Below are 9,862 nucleotides of genomic sequence, written 5' to 3'. Positions count from 1 at the left end.
TTTTTAGAATTTAATGAAAATGAGGAAACATCATACCAAAACTTCTGGGACTCCATGAAACCAGTGCTAAGAGGAAAACTCATAGCTCTAAGTGCCTACAAAAAGAAACTGGAGAGAGCATACACTAGTAACTTGACAGCACACCTGAAAACTCTAGAACAAAAAGAAGCAAATGCACCCAAGAGGAGTAGATGGCAGGAAATAATCAAACTCAGGGCTGAAATCAACCAAGTAGAAACAAAAAGAACTATACAAAAATCAACAAAATCAGGAGTTGGTCTTTGAGAAAATCAGCAAGATAGACAAACCCTTAGCCAGACTAACTAGATGGCACAGAGACAGTATTCAAATTAGTAAAATTAGAACTAAAAAGGTAGACATAATAACAGAAACTGAGGAAATTGGAAAACTCATAAGATCCTATTACAAAAGCCTATATTCAACAAAACTGGAAAATGTGGATGAAATGGACAACTTACTAGAGAGATACCAGAAACCAAAGTTAAATCAGGATCAGATAAACTATCTAAATATTCCTATAACCCCTAAAGAAATCATTAAAGTCATTAAAGGTCTCCCCAGCAAAAAAAAAAAAAAGCCTAGGACAAGATGGTTTTAGTGTAGAATCATATCACACTTTCCAGAAGACCTAATACTAATTCCTAGACAGTTACCAGAAACCAGAGTTAAATCAGGATAAGATAAACCATCTAAATATTCCTATAACCTCTAAAGAAATAGCAGCAGTCATTAAAAATCTCCTCACCAAAAAAAGCCCAGGACAAGATGGTTTTAGTGCAGAATTCTATCAGATCTTCCAAGGAGACCTAATACCAATTTCTTTATAAACTATTCCACAAAATAGAAACAGAGAGAACTCTACCCAATTTGTTCTATGAAACCACAGCTACACTCATACATAAAACACACAAAGACTCAACAATGAAAGTGAACTCCAGACCAATCACCCTTATGAATATCAATGGAAAAATACTCAATAAAATTCTCGAAAACAGAATCCAAGGACACGTCAAAAAAAAAAAAATCATCTACCGTGATTAAGTAGGCTTTATCCCAGGAATGCAGAGATGGTTCAATATTCGAAAATCCATCAATGTAATCCACTATATAAACAAACTCAAAGAAAAAAAAACACACATGATCATCTTACTAAATACTGAGAAAGCATTTGACAAAATTCAACATCCCTTCATGATAAAAATCTTGGAAAGAACAGGAATTCAAGGCCCATACCTAAACATACAAAAAGCAATATACAGCAAACCAGTAGCCAACATCAAACTAAATGGAGAGAAACTTGAAGCAATCCTACTAAAATCAGGGACTAGACAAGGCTGTCCACTCTCTCCCTATTTATTGACAATAGTACTGGAAGTACTAGCCAGAGCAATTAGACAACAAAAGGAGATCAAAGAAATACAAACAGGAAAGGAAGAAGTCAAAAATCATTATTTGTAGATGATGTAATAAGTGACACATAAGTGACCCCAAAACTTCCACCAGAGAACTAACCCTGATAAACAACTTCAGCAAAGTGGGGGGATATAAAATAAACTCAAACAAATCAGTAGCCTTCCTCTACTTAAAGGATAAGCAGGCTAAGAAAGAAATTAGGGAAACGACACCTTTCACAATTGTTACAAATACTATAAAATACTTCAGTGTAATCTAACCTAGCAAATGACAGATCTGTATGACAAGAACTTCAAGTCCCTGAAGAAAGAAATTGAAGATCTCAGAAGATGTAAAGATCTCCCATGCTCATGGATTGGAAGGATTAATATAGTAAAAATGGCCATCTTACCTAGAGAAATCTATAGATTTAATGCAATCCCCATCAAAACTCCAAATATATTCTTCACAGAAATAAAAGACCAATTCTGAAATTTATTTTGTAAGGGACCCCCGAGGGGAGTCCCCACTCTCACCCGGAGTTGCGCGCACCCAAGGAGACATGGAGACCGGCTTGATGCAAAATAGCAAAAGGTAGTTTACTGGAGAGGGGCCCTCGGATCGAAACGCATCCCATGCAAGGGAAGGATTTCAACCCCCACCTCTGACAGTTTGAGATTTTTATAGGAAGTGGCACAGGGGGAAGGGGAGAGCGGGAAACTTTGGCATGGTTACATTTGATTGGATGTTTTAAACATCAGCAATAGGTGTAAGTTATCATTTTGGCGGGCATAGCAAGCTTTTCTTGGTGGTCATGATGACTCAGTATTTTTGGCCAAAAAACCTCAGACCTCCCGATAGGTGAAGAAAAACACCAGATGGCCCATTTTTCAACTGGGCATGTTTAGACTTCTCAAGGGCTGTCCTTGGTTGTTCCTACATTCATGGTCACTCTGCCCTAGGAGGAACTTGTTATTTTTGTTTTGGCTATTTTCAGCAAATTGTTGGTGGTCTGGTGGGTTCTGCTGAGGTATTTTAATTTTTGGTCCCCACATTCCCTACTCCTCTTATTAAAATTGATTTTAATCCTAAAATCACAGGGCAGTATCTTCAGGTTCTTTTCCTAAGATCTCATATATCCATCTTAATGTCAATATCTGAACAGCATTGACCCTGTCTTTTATAAAAGCAACTATCTTATTAAAGATAAATGGTCCTACACTCATCAGCAAGAGTAAAATTTACAAAAGGACCTGCAAGAGAGGATATCAATGTGGTCAGCCAAGGGGATCTATTAAACCAGCCTTCAAACCAACTCTGCTGTATTTCTCTGTCTTTTTGTCTCTGATCTAGTCTCTCTCTAAGTTTGTTCATAGAGTCTCTAATTGCTCCTGAATGGTCTACATAAAAACAGCATTCTTCTTTCAAAGCAGCACACAGTCCTCCTTCTCTAAGAAGCACCAAGTCTAAGCCTCTTCTGTTTTGTAAAACAACTTCAGAGAGGGAAGTTAATGACTCTTCTAACTGTGACACTGACTATTCGAGGGCTTTAAGATCTACATCCATGGCAGTTCTGAGTTCATGAATATAATGTGGAGTCTGGATTAATGCAGCAGCCCCCATTCCTACTTCTGCAGCTACTCCAAGTCCTAATATAACAGCTAGGGTTAAGGAAATGGGCTCTATACGAAATCATCTAGGGGAATCAAACTCACGATCAAAGGTATCAGCAGGGTGGTAATAGACCCGAGGGACCAATTGAACAAGCACACAATAATCTTTGGTTTCATCAAAAACAGCAGTGGAAAGACATGGAGATAATCCAGATCCACAGGCCCACCACTTGTCTATCTCTGGTACTAAATATTTGTTCACAGAAGTCTTTGGGCTTTTAAAAGTCTTGCCACATAGATGTTTATAAGCGACAGGGGGGTTCCCTATGCAAAATCCTTGTCTTGAAACTTCAGTGAGGGTAAGTCTATTGTTACTGTTCCATGTGCAGGCATCATGCCTGGTGGTGTAATTGAAAGTCCCCAGCGTAGCGACTCCCTCATAGTAGGGGGGTCCTGAAGAGAGGCATAGCCAGCAAGACTTAGTCATATTGGGCTGAGTACTGTTTAACACAGTAAAGGCCCCCTTAACTAAATTCAGTAGTCTCTGTGCAGTGCCTGGGATAAGTGTAGTAGTGACTGTGGAGCCCTGGGTGTACTCAGCTGGAATATTTCTTTTAGTGGGCTCTAAGGGGGCTGTTGGATCTTCAAGAGTAAGTAGCTTCTGTTTAGGTAATACCCAGTTAGGGCCTATAGGCATGGGCTCAGGTTTTTCTACTTTTAGTCTGATGGTGAGGAGTTAGCCCAGGATCTTTCAGCTCTACTTGAAATCGAATGCCCCATATAGCCCCTTTTATCCATGGGGTAGTTTGTTTCTTTCCTGCTTCAGAGAATTGTACTTTCAGTGGCAAGCACCAATTATACCAACATGAGGGGTCATAATCTGGGGATCCTTCTTGGGGGTCCCAGTTGGCAGTGAAAGTAACCCAATCAGTCTTAGAAGTAGGCCTCCAGGACACAGTTCCATTAGTTTCACACCCCCAGAACTTACAGTAGTAATGTTCTTCTCCTCCACAATGCTTCTGTTCTCTAGGTCTGTGGTGTCCAGGACACACATAAAAAGGTTTAAAACGTAAGTGTGATGTTGAAAAATAGTTGCAGCACCCTTTATACCCTGGCCGGCCTGAACAATTAGGTACAGGTCGTATAGTCTTATGCATTTCAACATCCCAGCCTGGGGCACCCACCGCTATCTTACATAAGTCAGGAAATAACGTTGGCCACCAAGTCCACAGGGATTGAATAGCAGTGACTGACCAGATTATATCTCTCTATATATTAAGTACTTCCCAAGTCTGTCTCACTGGGGTGTGGGGGTTCTTGTCTTCACTGGTGCCTGAGACGCAGGTGCAGCTTAAGAGGATTGTCAGTCTTTTCCAGAGTCCACTCACCTTGGTTAACTTCAGGGAGAGCTCTTTTGACGTGTGAGGCATGGACCCAAGTGGGAATCCCGTCTACCTTAACGGCAGTTGGGGTTGTCAACAGTACCAGGTAGGGTCCTTTCCACTGTGGTTTGAGGTTCCCTGTACGGTGTCTCTGTATCAACACTGCATCTCCGACTTCAAACTTGTGGGGAACAGCCGTGTCTCCAGGGACATAGGTGTCTTTCAGTTGTTCCCAGATTTCCTTCTTGACTAATTCTAGATCACTAAGGCGGGCTAGGAGAGAAGATGGTGGGATAGAACCATCATCAGGGTGGGCACTGCTTTCTAATGTCTCATATATTGGGGGAGGTGAGCCAAACATGATCTCGAAGGGAGTCAATCCCAAAGGTCCTGGGGTGTTCCGTACCTGGAACAGTGCAAGGGGGAGAAAAACTGTCCAATTGCCCCGCCAGTCTCTAAGGTCAGTTTTGTTAAGGTCTCTTTTATGGTTCTATTCATTCTTTCTACCTGTCCTGAGCTCTGAGGTCTATAAGAACAATGTAATTTCCAATAGAACCCCAGTTCTCTGCCCAGCCCTCGACTTACCTGTGAGACAAAAGCAGCCCCATTGTCTGACCCAATTACCGTTGGTACTCCAAACCTGGGTAGAATTTCTTCCAGTACCTTCTTAGCCACCACGTTGGCTGTTTCTTTCTTTGTGGGGAATGCCTCAACCCATCCTGAAAAGGTGTCCATAAAAACTAGCAGATATATATTTCCATATTGGGCAGGCTTAACCTCAGTGAAATCCACTTCCCAATAGGTCCCAGGTCAGTCTCCCCTCAGCCATTTCCCTTCTAGGCCTTGGCTGAAGCCAGCATTGGTGAAAGCACAAGCTTTACAATTTTTTACGATGTCTGTAGCCATTTGCCATAGCTGTGGCATATGATAGGGAGATTTGTTTGCCAGCTTTATCATTTTCTTTGGTCCTAAGTGGGTAAACTGATGTATGCCAGTCAAGTAAGTCCATGTTTCTTTCCCAGAGAGGGCACCTCCTGTCTTTTTAACATTTTGCCAAAGTCTACGTCTCTCTCCAGCAAGTAGGATCATCAGTCCCTGTGCCGCTTCTTTTGCCATGTGATCTGCCAGTTGGTTTCCTTTTTCTATTGGGCCAGTCCCTTTTTGATGTCCCAAACAGTGTATGATAGCCACTTTGTGGGGCAAATGAATAGCTTCTAATAAGCTGAGAATCTCTTCTTTGTTTTTAATTTCTTTACCAGCAGATATCAGCAGTCCATGCTGTCTATAAATTGCCCCATGCACATGGGCTGTGGAAAAAGCATACCAGCTATCAGTGTAAATGTCAATAATTTTTCCTTCTGCCAGTCTTAGAGCTTGTACTAGAGCAATAAGTTCTGCCTTCTGGGCCAACGTCCCTTCAGGCAAACTGCTGGCCCATATAACAGTCTTTCCATCCACCACCGCTGCCCTGGCCTGGTGCTTACCTTCTACCACGAAGCTGCTTCCATCAGTGAACCATGTCGGTGCACCCGGCCACCGTTGGTCAGTCAGGTTGGGTCGGATTCCCGCCTCTCCAGCCAGTATCTCTTCACACTGGTGTACTAGGGTTTCATCAGTATCAGGCAGTAAGGTAGCAGGGTTAAGGTTAGCTGGTGGGGCAAAAGTTATTCGCTCAGTCAGCAACAGCTTCTGGTAGTGCGTCATCTGGGCGTTGGTCATCCAGCAGTCTGTTGGTTGTCTGATAATTCTTCCTAAGGCGTGGGGGGCCACCACAGTCACATTTTGGCCCATAGTCAACTTATCAGCATCTTTCACCAGCACAACTGTTGCTGCTATCGCTCGCAGGCAAGATGGCCATCCACTGGCCACTGGGTCTAACTTTTTAGATAGGTAGGCCACTGGGCATTTCCATGACCCTAGAGTCTGAGTCAGGACTCCTCTAGCAATCCCCTTCTGCTCATCAATGTATAAAGTAAATGGCTTAGTCAAATCAGGCAATGCTAGGGCAGACGCTTGTAATAAGGCCCTTTTCAGGCTGTCAAAGGCCTTCTGATGGTCCTCAGTCCAGTCAAACTCTCCCTTTTTCCTTAGTGAGAGGGTACAACAGGGTTGCCAAGGTAGCGAACCCCAGTATCCACAGTCTACAGAACCATCTTGTCTCCAGGAATTCTCTTACCTGGTGAGGGGTGGTTGGAGTCGGGATCTGCATCACGGTCTGCTTTCTGGCATCAGTCAGCCATCTCTGCCCATCTCTCAAGACGTATCCCAAATAAGTCACTTCTGTTCGACAAAATTGTGCTTTCTTGGCAGAACCCCGATATCCCAACTCACCTAGCTCAGCCAGGATCTTCTGGGTTCCTGTTCACATTCTTCGTGGGTTTCTGCAGCCAATAAGAGGTCATCTACATATTGTAAGAGAGTCACCTGGGGATTCTTAGAGCGAAAAGTGGTAAGGTCTCGATGTAATGCCTCACCAAACAGGGTGGGAGAGTTTTTGAACCCCTGGGGCAGTCTTGTCCACGTGAGCTGTCCAACTCTCCCGCTCTCCAGGTCCCGCCATTAGAAAGCAAACAGAGGCTGGCTAACAGGATGTAATCTCAGGCAGAAAAAAGCATCTTTTAAATCTAGGACAGTATACCAAGTCCGTTCAGGTGGTAGTGTACTGAGCAAATTATAGGGATTTGACCCTGTAGGGTGGATATCTTGTACTCTTTTATTAACTTCTCTAAGGTCTTGGATGGGGCGAAAATCATTAGTCCCTCATTTCTTTACTGGTAGAAGCGGAGTGTTCCATGGGGACCTGCAGGGGACTAGAATTCCCTGTTGTATCAGTCTCTCAATGTGTGGCCTTATGCCTTCTCTTGCTTCTTTGTTCATGGGGTACTGTCGAACCCCAATAGGTGTAGCTCCGGATTTGAGTTCTATGACTATAGGGGGGGCTTGCCTTGCCATCCCCATCCCTCCTGTCTCAACCCAAGACTGGGGAAATCAATCTAACCAGTCCTGTAGCCCTCTGGGGGGCTTTACTGTGTTTTGGAATAGCTGGTACTCCTCCCCTAGATGTAGGGACATTATTAAGGTTTGAGGTATCTCCCCCTCAGGACAATTCTGGACCTGAGGGGGTAAAGGTGATTTGAGCTTTTAATTTTGTTAACAAGTCTCTGCTCAATAGGGGTGTAGGGCACTCAGGAATTACTAAGAATGAGTGGGACACTTGGTTCTTGCCAAGGTCCACCTTCCAGGAGGTGGTCCAGGGATACTCTTTTTGTCCAGTAGCTCCAATTACCAGAGTTTGTTTGTCTTTTATTTTTCCCAAAGGTCTTTTTAATACTGAGTATTCTGCTCCGGTATCAACTAGAAAATTCATGGGGGTCCCCTCCACTTTCAAAGTTACCCTAGGCTCCCTAGGCTCGGGGAGGGGAACCAAGCCCCATCCCCTCTAGTCTTCATCATCTCCCAAGGACAGTACTCTCGTCTTGATTTTCTTAGGGCATTCTCGAGCCCAGTGGCCTTTTCCTTTGCAATAGGCACATTGGTCTTTTTCTATTGTAGTTCGATCTATTTTCATGGGTCTCCTTGGGCCCAGCTTCAATCTGTCTCCCAGGTCACCTAACTGTCTAACCTTAGTCTTTTTCTCTTCTCCTACCACTGCTGCCAGTATTCCTGTCAGATTCCTTTCCTGTCTCTGTTCCCTTCTATTTTCGTCTTCTCTGCTTTCTTTCTTCTCCCTCTCTCTCTTTTCTTCCTCTCTTTCTCTCTTATGATAAACTTTCTCTGCCTCTTTAACCACATCTCTAATTGTCATGTCATGTATTCTGTCTAGGCACTGCAACTTCCTTCTAATATCTGGAGCAGACTGCCCAACAAAAGGCATTATAACATTACCTCTCTGCCCCTCTGTCATAGGATCAAAAGGAGTATATCTGCGATATGCTTCCCTGAGACATTCTAAAAAGACAGCTGGGGCCTCTGTTGGTCCTTGCTCGACCTCTCTTACCTTAGCCAAATTGGTGGGGCGTCTCGCTGCCCCTCTGAGACCTGCCACTAGAGCCTGGTGGTAGATGGTCAGCTTTTCCCTACCTGCAGCCATGTTATGGTCCCACTGAAGTCGAGTGGGGGGGATGGCTTCATCAATTTCTGCTGGGGTTAGGTTCTGCAAAAGCTGGCCAGCCACGTTCTGGATGTTTTTCCGGCCTTCCATAAGAATCTTCTCCTTCTCTTCAGTTGTAAAGAGCTCCCGTAAGAGCAGATTACAATCATCCCAGGTGGGTTGATGCATAAACATCAGGGATTCCATCAGCCCTCTCAGAGGTGTAGGGTTATCTGAAAAACTAGGATGGTTATTTTTTCCAATTGTAAATATCAGAAGAAGAGAAAGGCCAGTACTGTAATAACTGTAACTGGTTTGGGCTGGTCGGGGTAGGTGTGGCGGCCCTTAGGGGCAGGGCCACTGTGGAGTCTGGGTCTTCTAAGACTGAAATAGCCCCCCTCCTCCTCCTTGTCCCTGCTGAGGACCCACTGGGAACCATCTCTACTGGGGCAGGAGCTGGGGGTGCAGAGGGTGCAGGCATAGGCTGGGGTTGAGGAGACCCTGGTGGAGGTGGGTAAGGAGGGGTATGGGATCCAGCCAGTTGGCAGGGGGGAGCGGCCACTCAGGGGGCTCCTCTATTTCAGGGTATATTTTAGGAGGGAGTGGAGGTTTCGGTGGACTCCTGGCCTCTTTGTCCATCTGTGGCTTCTCTTTCTTCTCCGCTGCTTTTCCTCTGACAGATAAAACCCAGGAACTTGGCTGATGAGCAAACCACGGTTTCATCCATGGGAGTGGATAATGAACTAAGTCCTCCCACACTGTGATATAGGGCTGTTGGTCTGGATGAGATCCAGGACCCTCCTAAAACACAATCTCCTTAACGGCTTGGATAGTTGTCAAGTCAAATGTTCCTTCCTGAGGCCATCCTACATCAAAAGTGGGCCACTCTGCACAGCAGAATGTCTGCCAGTGTCCCTTCTTAATGATCACTGACAAATCCTGTCCTCTAACTCTAACATCCGTCCAATGGTCAAGAGTCAAAGATAATGGTGTCATCACTGTCTGTCCCATCTCAAAATTCTCAAAACTTAACAGACTCACAACACAAATACAAACACACAAGACTAACACAGTCAGGCACACTCATCCACTTTGGGTTTTATAAAACCAACCAAATGCAACTTCTGATGGGGAAGGGTTCCATGTCTTCCCCAAGAGCCGGAGCACTTCATCTACTTCGTTCCAAAACAGGGCAGTCTGTCTTCCCGGACTCCCTTTCACCCTTGGAGCATCCTCCAGGGATGCAGCCTGTGGTTCCAGGCATGTCTGTCCCCCACAGCCAACTAAGACCTCACTGTCTATAGTGGCAGCTGCCCAGAAACTGAAACCAAAATACAGAAACAGCAAAGACAGCAGCGCTGCAC

At 44.5% G+C, this 9,862-nt stretch overlaps 1 pseudogene; it reads right to left on the bottom strand.

The window, feature by feature from the left end:
* Positions 1-4,349: 4,349 nt before the first annotated feature.
* On the bottom strand, positions 4,350-9,509 carry LOC114622552 (annotated as a pseudogene).
* Between the last annotated feature and the right edge of the window lie 353 nt (positions 9,510-9,862).

The sequence above is a fragment of the Grammomys surdaster genome, unplaced genomic scaffold, assembly GCF_004785775.1.
Source record: "Grammomys surdaster isolate TR1022 unplaced genomic scaffold, NIH_TR_1.0 64, whole genome shotgun sequence".
Lineage (NCBI taxonomy): Eukaryota > Metazoa > Chordata > Mammalia > Rodentia > Muridae > Grammomys > Grammomys surdaster.
This window is presented reverse-complemented; position numbering and strand designations above follow the sequence as displayed.